Consider the following 20,068-nt stretch of genomic DNA (forward strand, 5'->3'; position numbering starts at 1 on the left):
TAGCTGATTTTGTTAATTTGTGAACTAATACAAGGAAACAAAGTACAGCAAGGTAAAAAAAAATAAATAACTTCACATTGAAATACTCATTTGTGTTTGTATATGTGTGCATGCATGTATGAGTATGCACACGAACATGTGCATATGCTCATGCATGCATTCATCATTCTTGAGGCTTGATAGTCCCTGGGAACTATTCCTCAGCTTCTGTGCCCAAGGATAGTGGTCTACTACTTCAGCCACTGCTACAATTCTGTTGTGTGTTTTTTTTTAAGATAATCACTTGCATTTTCATGATTGAACAGTGGTCTTCAGATCTCAGACTCCCGAGTAGCTAGCTAAGCTTATTCAGCCTCTGAGTAGCTAGTTAAAATTCTACCTATCCTCTGTGCTTCACTGCTCTTTTATTCTTTTCCTGAGGTATTCACAAGCCTAAGTCATATATATTTCTACTTGCTTTAAAAATATTCTTACTTCTTGGCACCAGGGTACCACATGTGTACTCTTAATTACTTAGGAGGCTTGAGGACAGAACCCAGGCCAAAATTTAGTGGACTTATTTCTCAATCTATAGCTGGGTGAATTGGATAATTTCCACCATCCTGCACTATCTAGAAACTAAGATTGGAAGGACTGAGGATCCAGGCCAGTCAAGGTAGCAAGCTAGAAAAGTTGGTGAGCAACTCTGATGCCATTGATGATGGGAAGGCTAAAAGGACAGATTAGGTGCATGTTCTTGTGGAAAGGGAACCACTATCCTAAAATTAACCACAGATATGATGCCGGCCTGCAAGAACAATATATCCCAAGTTGAAATCCCCACATTTTCCACAACCAAAATAAGTATATACATTAACATCCAAAAACTTAATAAATCTGTTCTTTGTTCTAATATCAGCTTTGTCTGATTATCATATGATGTGACAGAATAATTTCTTCATTAAACTTATGATAATTTTAAAAGACCTAGAAAATTCTTTCTCACTTATTTAGTGCAAATGAATGGCAAATTTCCTCATTTCTTACATATTTGACTACCACTATAAATTATTCATATGTTTATTATTAATAGTAATATATTCTGATTTATTACTTTACTTTGTAACACTTTTTAAACTTTTTGCTTTTCTGCTGAAGTTGAAGCATTTAAATAGTATCATCAAAGTATATTCCTTGGATATTTAGGGGAGTTTTTTACAATATTTTTAACCAATGGCTTCTAAGAATTCTTAATTGGTATATTATTTGGTTTATTTTTAATTTCAAATTAACTTTATTGTAATGGTAATGTACACAGGGGTTACAGTTACATAAATGAGGTAATGAGTACATTTCTTCGGGAAGGAACATTGTTATATATTCCAACGATATTTTTGTACACTCAAAACAAGAACTATTGATGCTTTTGCTGTTGCCATTGATCAATGGGTACTTTTGCTTTTTTTGTTCAAGCATTTTTTATTATAAAATTGATATACAGAGCGTTTACACTTAATTAAGTCAACTAAAGAGTATACTTCATTTTCTTTTCTTTTTTTTTGGGTAGGGGTCCGGTTGTGGGGTCTGAAGTCTGGGCCTGAGCCCTGTCCCTCAGCTCTTCAGCTCAAGGCTAGCGCTTGAGCCACTTGAGCCACAGCGCCACTTCCGGCTTTTTTCTTTTTGCTTTTGTGGTGCTGAGGAATCGAACCCAGGGCTTCATGCTTACAGGGCAAGTGCTCTACAACTGAGCTACCTTCCCAGCCCCTACTTCATTTTATTTTCTACATTTCAAATTTTGAGCTTAAATGTTTCCTTTTGTTTCTTTAGAGTAATTCTTTTATCAAAGTTTAGGATCAGTTAATTTAATTTTGCTTGATTTTTACACTTGTAAATTATTCAGACACATATATTTTGCTTTTATAATATTTAACATGTAGCTATTTAAAAATTAATTTCTTAATTTTATATGGTTAGTGAATCTAAATACATTTATTTTCTTATAGTATAAAAATATTTGTCCAGGTACCAAATACTTACAGTATTTTCAAGAAGCACATACTTTATTAAGAAAGGCTTCATTACTTGGTCACTTTTTGGAAGTACTTTTACTTGAATTAAAAAAACAACAACTTTGAGCTCGGCATGGTGATTTGTGACATGCATTTTCTAGCTACGGTGGGAAGTGTAAATAGAGTTTCTAATTCGGGAGAGACTGGGAAACTATGAGACCTTAGTATAAAACTATTCAGAGTGAAATGATTATGGATATAGCCATCCCTAGCATTATATACAGCACCTCGCTATCATATTCTAAATCTTGAGTTAAAACACCAGTAATATCAATCATTTGTTAAAATAAAAGGACACATGTTTCAAAATGTTTATTATTTAAAACTTATTTGCAAAAGTTCTCATGTCTTCTATTAATTTTCAATTTACTTAATCTATTAAAATCCAAGTATATTGTGACTATTTTATTTCTACTAAACTTTTAAATACTATGAGCAATATTATTATTTCATATATTAACTACTTTTACTGTTTGTGATAATTTCCTCCGTTTAATATGATAATATCAATATTGCAAATGTGTGTATGTGTGTGTGTGTGTGTGTGTGTGTGTGTGTGTTTATGTGGTTTGTGTGTGTGTGTGTGTGCTTTGTGTGTACTTTGTAATGCTTGGGAGTTCACACCATTGCTTCACATATGCAAAGCCAATGGTTTACCACTGAGCTATACTGTCTAGTTATAATCCAAATAGTGTTTTAAACCATGACTTTCATTCCTAGTATGCTTTTTCAAAATTATATATGATAACATGTGATCCATATTCTATCCACACTAGCAATTTTTATTGTAATTTAGAATATTTCCACTTCCAAACTCTTGTGTTTGTTATTGATAAAGGTTTTACTTTGCTTCTTTTCTCTCTTCATTCCTTTTCCCTTTAGAGTTCAACTATTCTCTCTCTTATTTCTTTGAAAATTATCATATTCCTATTACAACATGTATATACAACGCTTTAATTTCTATTTTAATTTTTCCCATTTCCACTGATTTTAGTACAAGCTATTAGATGGATTAAAAAGAAACTTGTCTCAGGACACTTTATTTTTCTCCTTCTCTTTTCTGCAGTCTTTCTGGTTTTTGAAACACAATAGCAATCACATATAGCTCCTATGTGGTCCATCATTCTTTCTCCTCTCACTTTCCTCTGTTGTAAAGCTCAAGTTGTTATCATTCAGCTTTGTTATGCTACAGTGTTACCTAAATCTTAACTAATTCCTGAGTTAATTTTAGTTGTTTCAAGTATTCTCTGAAGACATTTTTCTATATATAATATCTGGGGTCTTGTGTTTTTTGAAGGTACAAAATATGAGTGACTATCAAACATCTAGATATCTCTGTAGAATATTGGTCCACCTGCTCAATAAACTCCTATGTAAATTCAAGGAATACAGGTCAGTCAGAACAATCTTGTAAAATGGTGTAGCTTCAGCCTTCATACTAGCTTTGAATCTTTTTATCATGATTAGTAGTGAAGACAACATAGTTCTACTACAATAGCAGACACATAGAAGAATGTAACAGATTTGTTAAAAATAAATTCTCAGTTGTATGGTCAATAGATTTTGAAAACTATCCTATGATTTTATGAAATAAAAATAGAATCTTAAATCGGTGTATTGGCACTATTGTCTTTCGGGATTTACAAAATGATCTTAGACTACTACCTCAATCCTTTTTTTTTGTTTCTTTTGTTTTGTTTTTTTTGTCACTCATGGGGCTGGAACTCTGGGCTCAGGCGCTGTCCTTGTGCTCTTCAGCTCAATATGAGCACCCTACCACTTGAGCCACTGCACCACTTCTGGATTTCTATTGGTTTATTCGAGATCAGAGGCTCATGGACTTTGCTGCCCACGCTGGCTTTAAACCATGATCCTTAGATCTCAGACTCCTGCCTAGTTAGGATTACAGGAGTGACCTACAGGCGCCTGGCCTACCTCAATCCTTACACAAAAATTTAAAATAAAAAAAGATTATCAAACTAAATGTGAGATGTAAAAACCTATAAGAGATAAACGTAAAAATTTATGACATTTTATCAGTAAAGGTTTCTAATGGAAATCATTAGTGGCTAAAGAAAGGCAAGAATATACTGGATTATATCAAGTGATAGCCTTTCATAATTCAAAGGGCACTATACTCATAATTCAAAGGACACTATAACCGAAGTGAAACATATCCAACAGATAGAGGGAACATATTTGTTAATGATACAATGTGAATGCTACAATGATTCTGAATCTTAAGTATTTTTATATCTTCTAATTCCATATAATTTTTCCTGAATAGGATATTTCTTTAAAGAACATGTGTAAATTAATAGTCAATAGGAGGAGCATATGAAATAAGTTACTCTTTAGTATCCAAGAAAAAAGACAAAGAAATCCCACGAGTATGACCCTAACATAAAAACATGACACAAAATAAAGTAATGCATTTGTGGAGAAATTGATAAACTCCTCATAATGATCAATTTTTATAATACTGCAATCATTTTAGCAAGCAAGTTTTCAAGTCTTAAAGGTCATAAAGAATTGTATATTCATTACACTTCTATGAATGCATTAAAGAGAAGTAAAAAACGTGTTTCGAAAGGGAATTGTAGTTCATTGACAGTGCACTTGAAAATATGTGTGAGACCCTGGAAAAAATCCCCAAAAATCAAATTTTGAAAAGACACACGATAGAGGATGTACGTTGGACAAATTCCTGTAAGTGAATTTTATATCTATTTTAATGTCTGTTCTAAAATTTATAGCATTTCTATTTGAAGAAATGCAAGTTTGTGAAAATTAGGCTTTGAAAACCTATGAAGGTACAATTCACTTCCAAAGCACTAAAAGTATACAATAAAATGAGATAATATATGGCAAGTGAATTACATGTGATCCTAAGTAGGGTGCCAGTGGCTCACACCTGTAATCCTATCTAATCAGGAGGCTGAGATCTGAGGATTGCAGTTCAAATCCAGCATGAGTAGGAAAGTTTCTGAGGCACTTATCTCTAATTAACCACCAGAAAACTGGAAGTGGTGCTGTGGCTCAAGAGGTAGAGCACAAGCTTTGAGCTGAAAAGTAGAGGGACAGTACCCAGGCATGGAGTTCAAGCCCCACTACCATCAAAAGAAAAAGAAAGAAAAAAAATATGATCTTAGCCACCAGTTCATTGCTAGAATAATTTCTGCTCTCTCAACATGGCGTTTTTTTTTTTTCCCAGTTAAATCCATGGTCTTATATATGACTTGCTTGGAACCAGAATTATTCTTCCATTCTACTTTTTACAAATTTGCATGATTAGCTACCATGATTTAGAGCTAGTAGAAGAAACAGAGTGGACTCATCCTTCATGTTCCATTTAGGAGTAATGCTTTCTCTATGTCACTCCCATAGGTGTAAATACTGGCCATGGCTTTATTGTTTCAAAGTTGTCTTATTTGCAGAATCTTCTATAGTTTATTGAACCATTATACTTAAACGCAGAACTTCTCTTTCTCCTATTCCTATTGTTTCTCCTTCTGTTAATTTATGTACACTTGGGTAATAATGCACAACACAAACACTGACAAAAAATGTTTCTGAGAACCTTCTTCCCACTAAAAATTGGTCTTAATTTACAGAGCACTTAGGAAATTTGAACTTAATGTACTCCGATAATTTTTTTCATGTTTTTTTAATTGTGAAAACGGTAGACAGAGGTATTAGAGTTACATAAGTAAGTTAGTGAGTACATTATCTAACGAACATTGTTACCTCCTCTTTTGTTTTTCCCTGCAATCCCTTTTCTCCCCACTGCCCCAACTCTCCCCTTTCATCCCCAACTAGTAAAGTTCATTTTCAACACAGTGTCTTGTTCATCTCATTGTAACAATGGGTCATACTGTGTACTTCTTTCAGCATTTTATTTCCCTTCCCCTCCCCACATGAGAAATTTGTATATGCAAGTTGTAGCTCACCGACCTCAAATACAGTGGAAACGGGTTATACCATGGAGGAAGAAAATAGAAGAGAAACAAAAAAATCACATAATATATGGTAGATTGGTAGTTGGGGTGGATTTGCTAGGGCATGTTAGCTTGGTGAGGAGAGGAAGAAATCTCGAGTCCCACCCAAACTGATAATGAAAAATGAGACAACCAATGGCTGAAGAATTTCAAGAACAAAGGCAGGGACTTATAGGTAACCTCTAGGGGCAGTGAGGGCAGCAAGGCTGGGCCTGTGGTTGTCATGCCTCTCTCGATGCCCTTGGAAGTGAGGGCCAGCTCTGTTGTGGGCTAGGCCTGGCTCTTGCCTTGAAGCAGGCACCAGGCAGGAATTGTCAGCACAGCTTCAGCCTGCCCCAAGGAGGTGGCCTGTTGTGGGTGCTGTAGGATGGGCAGCTGCTAGGAGGCTATACTCAGCAGGGCAGAGGAAGCATGGCTGGTAGGCTCCGCTCCAACCCAGCCAAGCTCAGGGCCACTTGGGAAGTTCCAGCTCTGGATCAGGACCAGGAACTGCTCCCCAGACAAGTAGGGCCTCTGGGGACCTGTGCAGTGGCCGCCACGTGTGGGTTGTGAACCTCCTTGACCGAAGAGTCACAATGGAGAGGTGCATCTGCTTCTGTGCCTCTCCCATCTTCTGGATTCCTGCTCTCCTCCTGCCTCCTGCCATGTGCAACTACAGGAGTCAATTTCTCCAATCCACTGAGAGGCCATCCCGGAGATGTTCACAGGGCTTTCCAGGCTGCTTCACCATGCATGTAGGGCTCACAGGGTGCCATCCTCCAGGCAAAGTTTACCACCATTTCAGCATGGCCACCCCTGCCTAGACGACCACAAACTGCATTCTTACACATAAATCCAAGGGTACAGAAGGCCGTCCTGCAGTCTAAGGCATCCTTTCCTTCCTCCTGCTCAGGTGTGGAGCAGCTGTGGAGCCAACTGCAACATAATGATTGATTATCTGAAAAGAAGAGGAAAAAAGCTTCATTGTTCCAGATACAACTGCCCCTGGGGTTCTCTGTGTACACTAGCCTTGTGCTTAGATAAGGATCCCCAAAGACCACCATGGAGCCAGTTCTCACGTGACCACATTAGAGTCATTTATTGCAAGGTCGAGCCTGGACTCACAACTGTCACCATTGCAGTGGGTCAGAGTTGAGATCCCCGACCCTTCTGTTAACTGGGTAATCTTATAACAATCTTATTGGCTAGCGAGTGCAGGCTAAGCAATAAGCAATAATTTGTGGAGGAGAAGGGGAAAAAAAAACAAATCGTTTAAATAGGGATACAGGTGGACTCATTGCAACAATGAGATGTACAAGTTCTTATGGAGAAAAACGAACTTTACAACTTTGGTGAGGGGAAGGGGGGAGGAGGATTCGATGGGGGGGGCGGGGGGACAATGGGAAGGGATGGGAGGGGGAAACAAAGGAGGAGGCTACAATGCTTGATAAGAAATGTACTCATTATCTTGCCCATGTAACTGTAACTCCTCTGTACAGTATTTTCACAATAAAAAAGTAAAAAAAAAACATTAAAAAATTAAAAATAATCTGTAGCTTTAGGTACTTCCTGTCATCCGCTGATGGCTATTGCTAGGGGAGTCATGGGCAGAACTTTATTGTGACATTTCACGGTTTTTCCAAGAACCTGAGTTCTAACTTTCAGTAAAAGTCTACTTACAATGGGTACTTTCAGTAAAGGCCTTCACAATGGATAGTTTCGGAGTATTCGGTGTCTCAGTCCAGAATGCCTCTGCTTTGGCAAAGATCTCTCACTAGGGGTGTGTGTGTGTGTGTGTGTGTGTGTGTGTGTGTGTGTGTGTGTGTGTGTGTGTCTATGTGTGTGTGTGTCTGTGTGTGTCTGTGTGTGTTGTGTGAGAGAGTCAGACACAGCTGAGGTTTGGGGTAAAATTCTCCTTCCCTTCAGCATTGAGTTTTGGTATCTATTGTTTTTCCCACCTCCCCAATTTTGAGTTCTAAAGTTGTCCTTCGAAATAGTTTTATCTTTTGATCTTCTTGATATTCAGATTCCTAAGTTCTGCTTGTGAACTTCAACATTTGCTCTCTTTAAATGCAGTTTATACTGTGTTAGTTGTTTTACTTAGCCCAGACTGTGGTGGCCCAGGCTCTGACTGTTAATTCTGAGATTAGTTTAGGTGAATATGAGATACTATACTTTCAGTATATCAATGAAAGAAGTTCAGCATCTTTATTGAAACAATTTCCTGGCTGTAAATACAAACAAAAACATCCAGTGATATAAATGTACAATCTGTTGTTTTTAGTTAATTGTGCACCACTGTAATGAAAAAAAAATCTTTTTACTAACTGAAATGAGTATTTGTAATGGGAAAAAATCAAAGGTTATAAATCTTAAAAATTGATCAAGTACCAAAGAAAAAGAAAGACACTAATCAGGAATGAAGTACAAATTTAAGTGTTTAATAAATAAATGAAATTTTTGAGATTCATATCTACATAGCAAATACGAAGGAAAATAAAGAGGAAAGTCACTGAGATCCTATCTTACACACCAGAATAGCTATCACCACTCAAATAAATAAACTGCTGGAGAGGTAAATAAATCAGGAACTATATTTGGTTTTGTGGCATTGTAAACTAGTGAAACCCATAGGGATATCTTAATGGAAGTTTACACAATACCAAAAAGACCTATATGTTGATGACCTTTACTGCAATTGGATACATATTGAAGGAATATAAATCAACATGAATATACATGTTCATGGCAGCAATATTCTATAGCAACCAAGCTGTGTAATCAACCTAGATGCACCAGAAAGAGGGAATGAAGAAAATGTGCTATTCATAGCTATAAACATGTTCTGGTATATGAGAAGTGAATGTTTCTACTGTATCATTGCTAAATATTTTGAATATATACCTAATCCTAATTTCACTAAGTTTTGTGGCATTGTGTTTTTGCTTTAATGAGGAACATCCATATTGATTTTCAGACCAATTACAATAGGTTGAAGATTTCCTATAATATGTAGATATTAGATCAAAATTTAAATATATCAATGAACATATAGAGGACCATTATATATAGTTTATAATTTGAAGCAATTTTAGGAAGACAACAGTTGTGGGAAAAGACGATGTTAGAAGCTTAAAGAATACACAGACATGGAAAAATATCAAAACAAATGTGCAACTAATTACTGCTAATAGTAAAATATTTTTCTCAAGTATTAACAATGAAACTATTAAAATAATACTTAATAACATCAAATAAATATGCCATAGTAGAAAATGTACCATAGATATATGTTTCCCCATAATTTGTTTTACTTTATAACAAATGGATTAGAAGATGCTAACACTTTCAAGTGTCATTGATTGAATGCAGCAAAGGAAAGTAACAGAGTAGTAGAGAGTAAGAACAACCTGGGGTATGGATAAAGATACTCAGTAGAACTTTGTAAGGAAAGAATGTGCTCTGTTTTCCTGATCAAAATAGAGCTAGGATAGCTAACTTTTGACAAAACACTTGTAATGTAGACTATTGGAGTTAGTAATTTATGTAGTAATTTCTTACTTTTATTCCCTAATCTTATGATGTGATTCCCTAATGATGTGAGTGATCCTAGATTTTCTTTTTTTTTTGGGGGGGGGGGGGTTGTCCGGTCGTGGGGCCTGAATTCTGGCCTGGGCACTGTCCCTCAGCTCTTCAGCTCAAAGCTAGTGCTCTACCACTTGAGCCACAGCGCCACTTCCAGCTTTTTTCTTTTTGCTTATGTGGTGCTGAGGAATCGAACCCAGGGCCTCAGGCATGCAAGGCAAGCACTCTACACTGAGCAACCTTCCCAGCACCCTGATTCTAGATTTTCTGATCCCTTTTTTCACCCAAAATCTCTAAATTCCTCACCCTGCCAATGGTTCTTCTCCTTCTCTCATTTCTCCTTGTTTCTGAACTAAACTCCTGTAACCTTTTGGTTCATGAGAAAGAGCTGGAGAAATATGAGGATGGCTTGGAGTCTGAGCTAACATCCACTCCAGCTTGGAGGATCTGGTAAAGGACTTTCACCTGAGTCTCAGAATCAGATATTAATTGACCTCTTTGGAAATGGAGAAACTCACTCAATCAGGAAGAATCTGTCATTCCTTGACTTTCTCTGAAGAGATTCTATACTAGGGCACAATTCAGAGAATGAGCTTTCCCATTGTCAGAAGGAAGAGGTTGAAAACTAAAAGTGGCCTCAGGTCCCAAAGGGCCAGTCAGAAGCCAAGAGATCACACCTTCCTCCTCATCAGGGACCTTCTGGTAGGAATAGAGTCTGAGCAAAGTCTGACATAAACTGAGACTGGGCCTAAGGTGGAAACAAAAGAATGACCCTCTCTTTGATTACAAGGGAGTTATGTAGTGAGACATGACAACTTCCTTCATATAAGAAAATTAAAGTTATCTCACTGCCACTTTGCAGGAGGTCAGTTTCCCCAAAGGAGAAGTTGTTAAATGTTGTGACTGCCAGTTTGCTCTGTAATCTTTTGTCTCTCTCACCCCTTCTCATGTCAGGAATGCATTGCTTCTTTCAGGCGCTCAACTACCTGTACTGACTCCTAGGCAGGATTACTGTAGGCTGTTCTTTGGCTAACCTCTTGCATTTAAAGCAGATTAGGCCCAGGCTCTGCTCATGCCAAGAGGTAGATGCAAGAGTTGAATATAAGCTCAGATTTGTACAGAACCACGATCATATTGAAAAAAAATAAATTAAATTAATAGTTGAGTAATTTAGGGTTTATAGCCACAAAATTTAGGGAATTATTAGTAATACATCTAGAATCATGGATTAGGAAGAGAACTGTGAAGTAGGTTCAGGATACAATGGAAAAGACACACAATAGCCATAACAGGAGATGAGAGTATAAAGGGACTATTGGCATAGGTCCATTTATTATCTTAGGAGTGATCTTGGATAGGAGGCTTTTAGAATAATATCTAAAAGAGAGGGACTTGCTGGGCACTGGTGGCTCACACCTGTAATCCAAGCTACCCAGGAGGCTGAGTTCTGAGTATTATGATTCAAAGCAATCCCAGGCAGAAAAAGCCAGAAGTGGTGCTGTGGTTCAAGTGGTAGAGCACGAGCCTTGAGCTCAGGGACAATGCCTAGGGTTTGATTCTTCAGTGCCACATAAGCAAAAAAAAAAAAAAATTGCCAGAAGTGCTGTTATGGCTCGAGTGGTAGGGAACTAGCCTTGAATTGAAGAGGTGAGGGACAGTCCTCAGCCCTGAGTTCAGGCTCCTTGTCCGGCCTAAATAAAAACAAAAAAATAAAACAAAAAACTTCCAAACTTATCTTTTCTCATAATTGAAGAGAGGCTCCTTTTACAGAAATTCTCCTTATCTAGCTCAAGGTCATCAAAACTTCAGTAGACTTTTCCTGTTGATTTGTAATGCACCTAACTCTACTGAACCTAATCATGGCTAGGAAAGTATGGACATAGATACGTTTGTTGTATTTTTGCTTATGAATATATAATACTGTCAGTTATTATATATAATATATATTATAATATAGAATATATTATACATTGTATAAATATATTAAATAGATTATAACATGTATTATGTATTAACAGACTTCCTCATTTTAGATGTAGGAACAGGCAACATATTGAAAGAAAAATGTTTGAATCTCTGAGTTATTTCTCTACCGCAGGACAATACCAGGTTTCATTCGTATTACCCAAAGAGCAACATAGGAAAGCGATGCCCATTGATGTGGTTCTCTGGATTTTGGAAATTGTGATCATATATATATATATATATATATATATATATATATATATATATAATGAATAATATTGAACATGTAAAACTATAACAACAGATAAATAAGTGAATACCTATGTGCACACACTCCCAGTCACTTTCTTATATAAGACTTTCTTTTCTATGCTCCTATTCACCTACAAAGAGAATACATGAGTTGCCCTTGAATTGTCCTGGAAGTTCTTTATTGGGATACTGTAACTTCACATCCTTTGTTCCCTAAGTAGCCAGATGCTATGTATTCAATAACAAAACTGTTACAAGCAAAAGTATCCACCCTGACACACAGAGGAACTTGGATTTCAGAAATGCCACAAATAAGTGGGAGGTACAGCAGTACTTTTCAAAATTGAATAGGCTACATATTTACTAGAAAGCTTGTAAAAAAAAAAACTTCAGCGCAGGATTATATATTTGAAGAAAACTACAGTTTAAATTACATATAGCCGGCGGCTGCAATAGACAATAAATAAGAATTAAAAAAAATAAATTACATATGACATCAAATTACAAAGTTCCAGGGCATTTCCCTACTCTTGAAAACTAGAGTAATACATTTTAAAAATAAATAAATGAAAAGACAAATGTTTTATACCAAATTTCAAAATATACTATATGTTATACAAAGGAAATGCAATAAGCATGCATTTTACAGTCTAGTAAAATCATATGGCATGAAGAATCTGATTAACTGATTCATAAAAGTCAATAAAATGCAGTTAAAACATCCGATATCTCAAGTGTTAACTTAGCAGAATACTTTCAATCTATGGTGTCTATTTTGCATATTATCCAGCCCTATCCATCCCACAATGGCAGAAGGCTTTTCCTGAGAAAGTCCAGAGACCCGTCTACTGTGAATGCTCAATGTAAACCTGTTCCAATTCTCTTTTATTTGGGCATGTGATAGACTATCTGTTAACTTGCCAAAGGCACAATTTGGACAGGCTTCCAGTAGTGAAATTATAGCTCTCAGAAAAAAGGGAAATTGAAGACAGAGAGAAAATCTACCAGATCCCTGAAAGGTTTCTATCATTGTGCTAAACCTGTAGCTTTCTACTGACAGTTGAACAAACTGCAGTAATTGCCACTCCAACCACATGTCCAAAAAGTGGCTTTCCAAATATTGGCCTATTTTCACTTTGGTAAATCAAGACACACTATTGTGGCCCCGTTTTACTTAAACTATCAGCTATGGTTGGCCCAAAGGATAGTTGAACTTACCAAGTTCTTAAATTTTAGGTCATCACACAATCACTCCATAGCCCTTAAACATTAAAAATACCTACCCATATGTCTGCATTACATACTTATTACTGTTTTTCTTCATTTGTCATGTTTTACATATTTGTTTATCCCGGGGCTTAGCTCTGTAATATTTCTTCTCATGTTTTTTACCACTGAGTACAGTAATTATTTCTGCATTTTTTCTCCATCTCTGTTTACTTTAATTCAAGTCTTTAATAGCATCCTGTCTACTGACAACTCCTAACTACTGATTTTAGCAAACTCAAAATATCCCAAAGTGAGCTTTGATCTCTATCTACAAACCAATCCCTCATTACTATTTGATTAAGTGATAACTCTCCAGCTGTCTTCTCAAAATACCTTGGAGTCATTTCAGACTTACATACTTTTTCACACCTCATATTTAATCTATGACCAGGTTTCGACAAATTAACTTACTGTATATTTTAGGAAGCATACACACACACACACACACACACACACACACACACACACACACATATATATATATATATATATATATATATATATATATATATATATATATATATATATGGTATGTGAGTGCTAGTACTATGACTAAAATTTGGAACCTAGGTACTTTTATTTTTTTTTGGGGGGGGGGTCCGGTCGTGGGGCCTGTACTCTGGGCATGGGTGCTGTCCCTCAGCTCTTCAGCTCAAGGATAGTGCTCTACCACTTGAGCCACAGCACCACTTTCAACTTTTTCTTTTTGCTTATGTGGTGCTGAGGAATTGAACCCAGAACCTCATGCATTCAAGGCAAGTGCTCTATCACTGAGCCACCTTCCCAGCCCCTTACTTTTCTTTTTGGCTCAATCTTTATTTGGTATAAAGATCACCTACAATGTCATTACCCACACCCTTTTAATTAAAAAATATGTATATTCTGTAGCAATGTTATTGCCATTATAACCATAATTAGGAAGATAATGTGGGTTCATCTGCTCCATACATTTTGAAAGGTAATGAATGTGAAACTTACAGAATATCCTCAGATATGCCTGGTGGAAACCTGGATTTGAATTATGGTTCTACAGCTGATCCGTATTGGGTACTTGGGAAATTTGTTTGTCCTTGTTGCCTACTTCTGTTTTTAATAAAATACTTAATTCATTTCCTAACTGGAAGAACTATCATGTGCACTAAAATTACCCTAATGCAGGTGCAGTGCTTGGAATGATGTCTGCACATTGTGTAGTAGGTCCCAAAGAAGTCAGCTTCCATCAACATTGTCAGAGCATCCTTCCTGAAGGCCTTAAGAAATATATACCCAACTGATGTTAATATCTGTGAAAACTTATCTTTACAAAAAAAGGTCTTGTCTTCATATGAAACAATTAAAGTAATGTTGGGGTTGTCCTGTGGCTTTTAGTCTGAAGGAGTTTTGCCTAAATATTATTCTTACTCTATTAGTAGTAGCAGTAGCATTCTTTTGTGCTACCCTTCATTTTTCTAGTTCTGTGTTCCATTTGGAATACTATTGTAACTTAGTTTATAATCTTTGTTATTAGCATAAATAAACTACAACTGCTGAAGTTTTAAATAAAGAGACAATTCTAGGTGTGTATTACATTTTATGGGCTTAATACTTTCCTGAAATTATTCCTTTTAGGTTATATATCCCTAACAAACTATTTTTTAAGATTTCTTATATGATTTATAGATTTATTTTATGATTCTTATATGATTTCTTAGAGATCCATAAATAAAACATCTCAGAACAGGAAAAAAGTAGGTAAGAAGTTATAAAAATACTATCTTAATTTGTAAGTGTAAAGAACATGTAACAAAACAGTTGGAAGATTCATTTGCTCTTTTTTCTATTCTCTCACCCTTCATTGTAGAAACTTTCTCACTTTGAAGTGCCAAGTCATCTGGACATTTCAAGCCTCGTCTCAGTGACAGAAGTGATGGGATTAGGACATGTGCTCCTATGACTGGCTTTTAGGAAGTTCACAATAAAGCAATACCAGTACATATAAAGAAACTTTTGTGAGTGATGTGCATTGAATTCCTCAATTACCAAAATTAAATTCATATGTCAAAACATCAAATTACTTACATTATAATATATGCAATTCAACTGGCATTACTAACACTTCCATAAATCAAATGCAAACTAAAACATCTATATCAAAAACCAACATCTAAGGCAGTGTTGGATATACAAGAAGAAACACAATAAATCTAATAGAGTGAGATCTTTAACACTGGCAATGAGCAATGGTAGGTGAATTTTTAACCAAGCTTGGAAAGTTCAGGTGTCCACTAATGATGTGATTAGAGTTCCGGAGAGGTAAAATTCAAAGACAGCTAAGGTTGCTGCAGTATTGTAGCTCTACACAGTGCGACTCTCCCTGATAATGGTAAAGCACAGAGTAGAAGCTAAGTCAGTAAAATGTATAGGAAGGATTTTCCACTGAGAATAATTGCAGGGGGTGATCATCACTCTTGCATTGAAAATGTACAGCCCATCATTCTACTTTAAACTCTAGAATATTTCTGATCTGAAGACAATTATAACACACCAATGTGCTGTGACTGCTGAGCAGTTTAGGTGTGTATTACTGTAATATATGTAAAATCTTTAGAGGTATGGAGTGGCCTGACCTTCAAACTTCATTCTGTGTTGTTAAGTTTCATGGAGAAATGTTCACAATTATGCAATTCACACTCATCTAAGTCTGAATCAGGCAACTGAGATAAGACATTTGGGTCATCGCTCCAGTGACAAGGTTTGTGACCTATGAAATAAATAACATTATTTCACAATGTATATGTGTTTCTGAAAATTTATGCAATATCAAATACCAAATGTACAAAAGGGAAAATTGTCCATCTCTTATATATATCAGAAGTAAAGATACACCTGAATTATACTTTCTTGTTAGAGGATCACAGAATGACTGCTTATGTTTGGTTTCTTTCCAGGTGCTCCTATACATTTGTGAATCTTCTCTGAGGAAGTGTTTTCCATAGTTTGTTTTGAGGTGTTCAGAATATCAGTACTGTCACTAACCACAACCATGGAACAGCAAAGATTATGGGATACCTGGCCAAAGAACTGAGAAATCACAGGAAGTGATAGGAAAGAAGACACCAGAGGACCCAAAGTCTCATTGCCAGCTTCTGGATCCCAAAATTCTGTTTAAAATGCTTTATATTCATTCTACTACAGGGGTGGGGTAATGAGTGGCTACAGGTATGTTCACAAACTGAGGCATCAATCCAGTTTGTGGTTACAATTATTAACTGAGGTATTGTTTGTATACATAGTGATAATTGAATCCCTTATTTTTAAAGAGCAGAAGGGAGCAATAATCATTACAACCATAGCACAGACATCCATCTTGTTTCCAAAGTCTTAAACTTTTAGTGTCCAACAGCTCTAACTTAAATACTTTTAAGGTAATAACCCATACCCCTGTCTTCCCTTAACTGTTTGATCTTTCCAAAGCACAGCTCTCAGCCTTTTGATTGCTGTTTGAGATGGCTTCCCAATATATCCCTTTCCAGGTATAACTGGTTGACTCTAGAATCCCTCACAAGTACTATTACAGATGGGTTATTTTGAAAGGGATATTTTTTTCTAGGGTAGGTTCACTTTTTAAAATTTTATTTTATTTAAAGGGACTGTACAGAGTGGTTACAGTTACATGAGTAAGGTACATTCCTTGATGAATATTGTTACCTACTCCATTGTTGTTCTCCTATCCTTTCCCATCCCCAACCATAACCCCCCACCCCAAAGTTGTAAAGTTCATTGCCGGAATATTGTCTTGTGAATGTCATTGTTGCAATGGGTCACTTCTTTCATCATTATGTTATTTCCCTTTCCTTCTCCAAATCAGATAATGTATATACAAGATGGAAGGTACCAGAGTCAAGACAGAGATGTCCAGAGATAAATCAAAGACAAATGAAATAAAGTAAGATCTAGTTACACTTCTTTACCAACATCAAGTTTGATATCTGAAAAAAAAAATGTAATTGTTGTTTCCATGTCTTGGAGTCCATTTCAATTAGCATCATTTTGTATGGTCAAGTGTACATAGCTCTGTAGCCAGCAATCCCATTCATGGGCATTTGTCGAAATTATCTCTAGATAGCTAATGGATGAAAAATGGAATTGAAAATAGCAAAGGAAAACAAATCAACATCCAGGTATTATGATTTTATAATTCTAATATGAAAGAACTGAAGCTTTTGTTTAATGAAGAAGAAAGTTTAGCCTGTAATTTCAATGCAAGGCATCAGTTGTAATGAGTCTAAAGTCTTTTCCTCAAAGATATCCAAAAGTAATATACTCATCCTCTGAAGAGTAAATAAGTAATTATTTTAATTAGCTTTGCTTAATATTAATTTACGTGTAGAAAATAAGTTAAAATATCTTCTCTCGGGCTGGGAAGGTGGCTCAGTGGTAGTGTTTGCATGCAAGAGTCCCTGGGTTCAATTCTTCAGTACCACATAAGCAAAAAGAAAAAACCCAGAAGTGGCGCTGTGGCTCAAGTGGTAGAGCGCTAAACTTGAGCTGAAGAGCTGAAGGACAGCGTCCATGTCCATAGTGCAAGCCCCACAACCGGACTCCAAAAAATAAAACACTAAAACTACCAGCACAAGTATGTTTTTGGCAGCATTAATACCATATCTAAGATATGGAACCAGTCCAGATGCCCCTCAGTAGATGAATGGATCAGGAAAATATGGTATATATACACAATGGAATTTCATGCTTCTATGAGAAAGAATGACATAGCCCCTTTCTTAAGAAAATGGAATTCTATGCCTCCATCAGAAAGAATGACATTGCCCCATTTGTTAGGAAATGGAAAGGCTTGGAAAAAAATTATATTAAGTGAAGTAAGTCAGGCCCAAAGAAACATAGGTCCCATGGTTTCCCTTATTTGCAATATCTAGTATAGGTATGAGTCAAGCGGAAAAAGTCAGATAATGTGATGTTAGGAAAACAAAACCTCAAATATGTATTTTAATGTTTTTGTTTCTTTCATGCATGTGTTTCTAATGCATTTATAAGATTATTTCTTTGTTGCTTTGTATGTCCCTCCCCCACAGTGTAACCCCTGCTTTCACTATATTTGATGTCAGTATAACATGTGGAGGAGACGGGGACAAACAAGTCGTTTAAGGATTCAGGTGGACCTGTTGCAACAATGAGAAGTACAAAATGTCATGTCAAAACCAGCTTTACAATGTCGGTGAGGGGGGGGGGGGAGGGGGGTTATGATTGGGTGGGAGGGAGGGGGGAGGCTGGGAAGGGAGGTGAAGGGTAAACAAAGGAGGAGGATGCAATGCTTGGTAAGAAATGTATGCATTATCCTGCCCATGTAATTGTAACCCCTCTGTACAGTATGTTCTCAAATAAAATAAAATAAAATTTAAAAAAAAAAAAAAAAAAAGAAAATGGAAAGACTTGGAAAAAAATCATTATGTGACGGAAGCCAGACTCAAAGAAACATAGGCTCTATGGTTTCCCTCATTTTTATTAATTAATATATGCTTAGGATAGTCCTGGCAGATAGGTTCATTTTTTACACTCTTAATATTCGCTGTGTGTGTTTGTGTGTGTGTTTGTGTGTGTGTGTGTGTGTGCGCGTGCGTGCGTGGAGTAATGAAACTGACTCAGAGCCTCAAAATCTTGCTTGTTTTTTTTTCATTCATGACTAACTGAATCTGTACTATTTTAACCAAGGTTTCACTATGTGTTTGATTGAACAATTGAACATAAATGTCTCGTGGATTGCTACCCCAGCCATCTGTGAACCATGGTCTTACAATCTCAGCCTCATGAGATGAGATACTGGTATCTAGCTCTATTGCCAAGTGTCATTTCTTCGTTTTGTTTTGTTTTGTTTTTGTTGTTTTTGTGTATCCAAAATCTGTATGGAAAACAAATCATTTGTAATCAGGACTATTCACATAAAATGTGTGTTGTTTAAAGATTACCTTAATAATGTAATCCTTTTGCATCCACATTATGTGATTTGATTTTTGAACTCTATTGTTGCAGTCAAGTCACTTATATATAATTTGAATCTTCTTGTCTTGGTTTTATAGGGTGTTAGGTGTTTAAAAACAGAATTTATCAAGGTTTAACTCTATACTACTGAAGCAGGACCTTTATTATTACTCAATGTCCTGTAAATCATAAGTTTATCACTACTTGAGGCACCATATGAGCACAAATAGTTTCCTATAATACCTACACATATTTTAGACCTCAATGCCATGCAATGCACACTTCTGCCAAATATGCAAGGGCATTCTTTGTGATTCTCCATGGATTTTCACTGTTCTTTCTCTATTCTCCAGTGCTAAGTCCTGTGATGGTCACGTTGATTTTCTCCCCTCTTATATTCATCATTGCATCTTGGGAACTACTGATATGCATTACTGTACTTCTGTCCATTCTCCTTGTGCTTCGGCTTGTACCCCTCTGACCTCGAAGGGTTATGAATTGGGGATATTTGTTTTACTCTTTATCTCAGACATCTATCTCTACTTTCTAGAAATACATTCATTGAATTCCTTCTGTAAAGTCTAATGTCTTGAAAATTATTACTGCATTTTCATGGCTTTGTTATTTGGCATTAGGGAAGAACATAGATCAGTATTGTAAGTTAGGTAAAAGATTATTGCAATCATGCTTCAATAGATATTCTTCATTGGATAATGTGTATTTCAAATTCTGCCTGCCTGCTTCCTTTTCACTGTTTTGTTTATTTTTCAATGTAGTCTTTTCTTCTGGAAAATATTTATGTGCCTACTGAAGATCAATTCTTACTGTAACTATTCATTAATTTTATTCCAACCTCATTTCACAGATCCCTCTGAGTTTCTTCAGGGTCTGTATAGTGCGTCACATTTTTAAATATGTTTTAACATCGATGCATCCAATAATGAAGACACTTTCCTTAAGTCACCATTTTGATGACTTAAAAGAAACCATGCTGCAATC

Source organism: Dipodomys spectabilis, unplaced genomic scaffold (assembly GCF_019054845.1).
Source record: "Dipodomys spectabilis isolate Male_0828 unplaced genomic scaffold, ASM1905484v1 ptg000583l, whole genome shotgun sequence".
In the NCBI taxonomy this organism is placed as follows: domain Eukaryota; kingdom Metazoa; phylum Chordata; class Mammalia; order Rodentia; family Heteromyidae; genus Dipodomys; species Dipodomys spectabilis.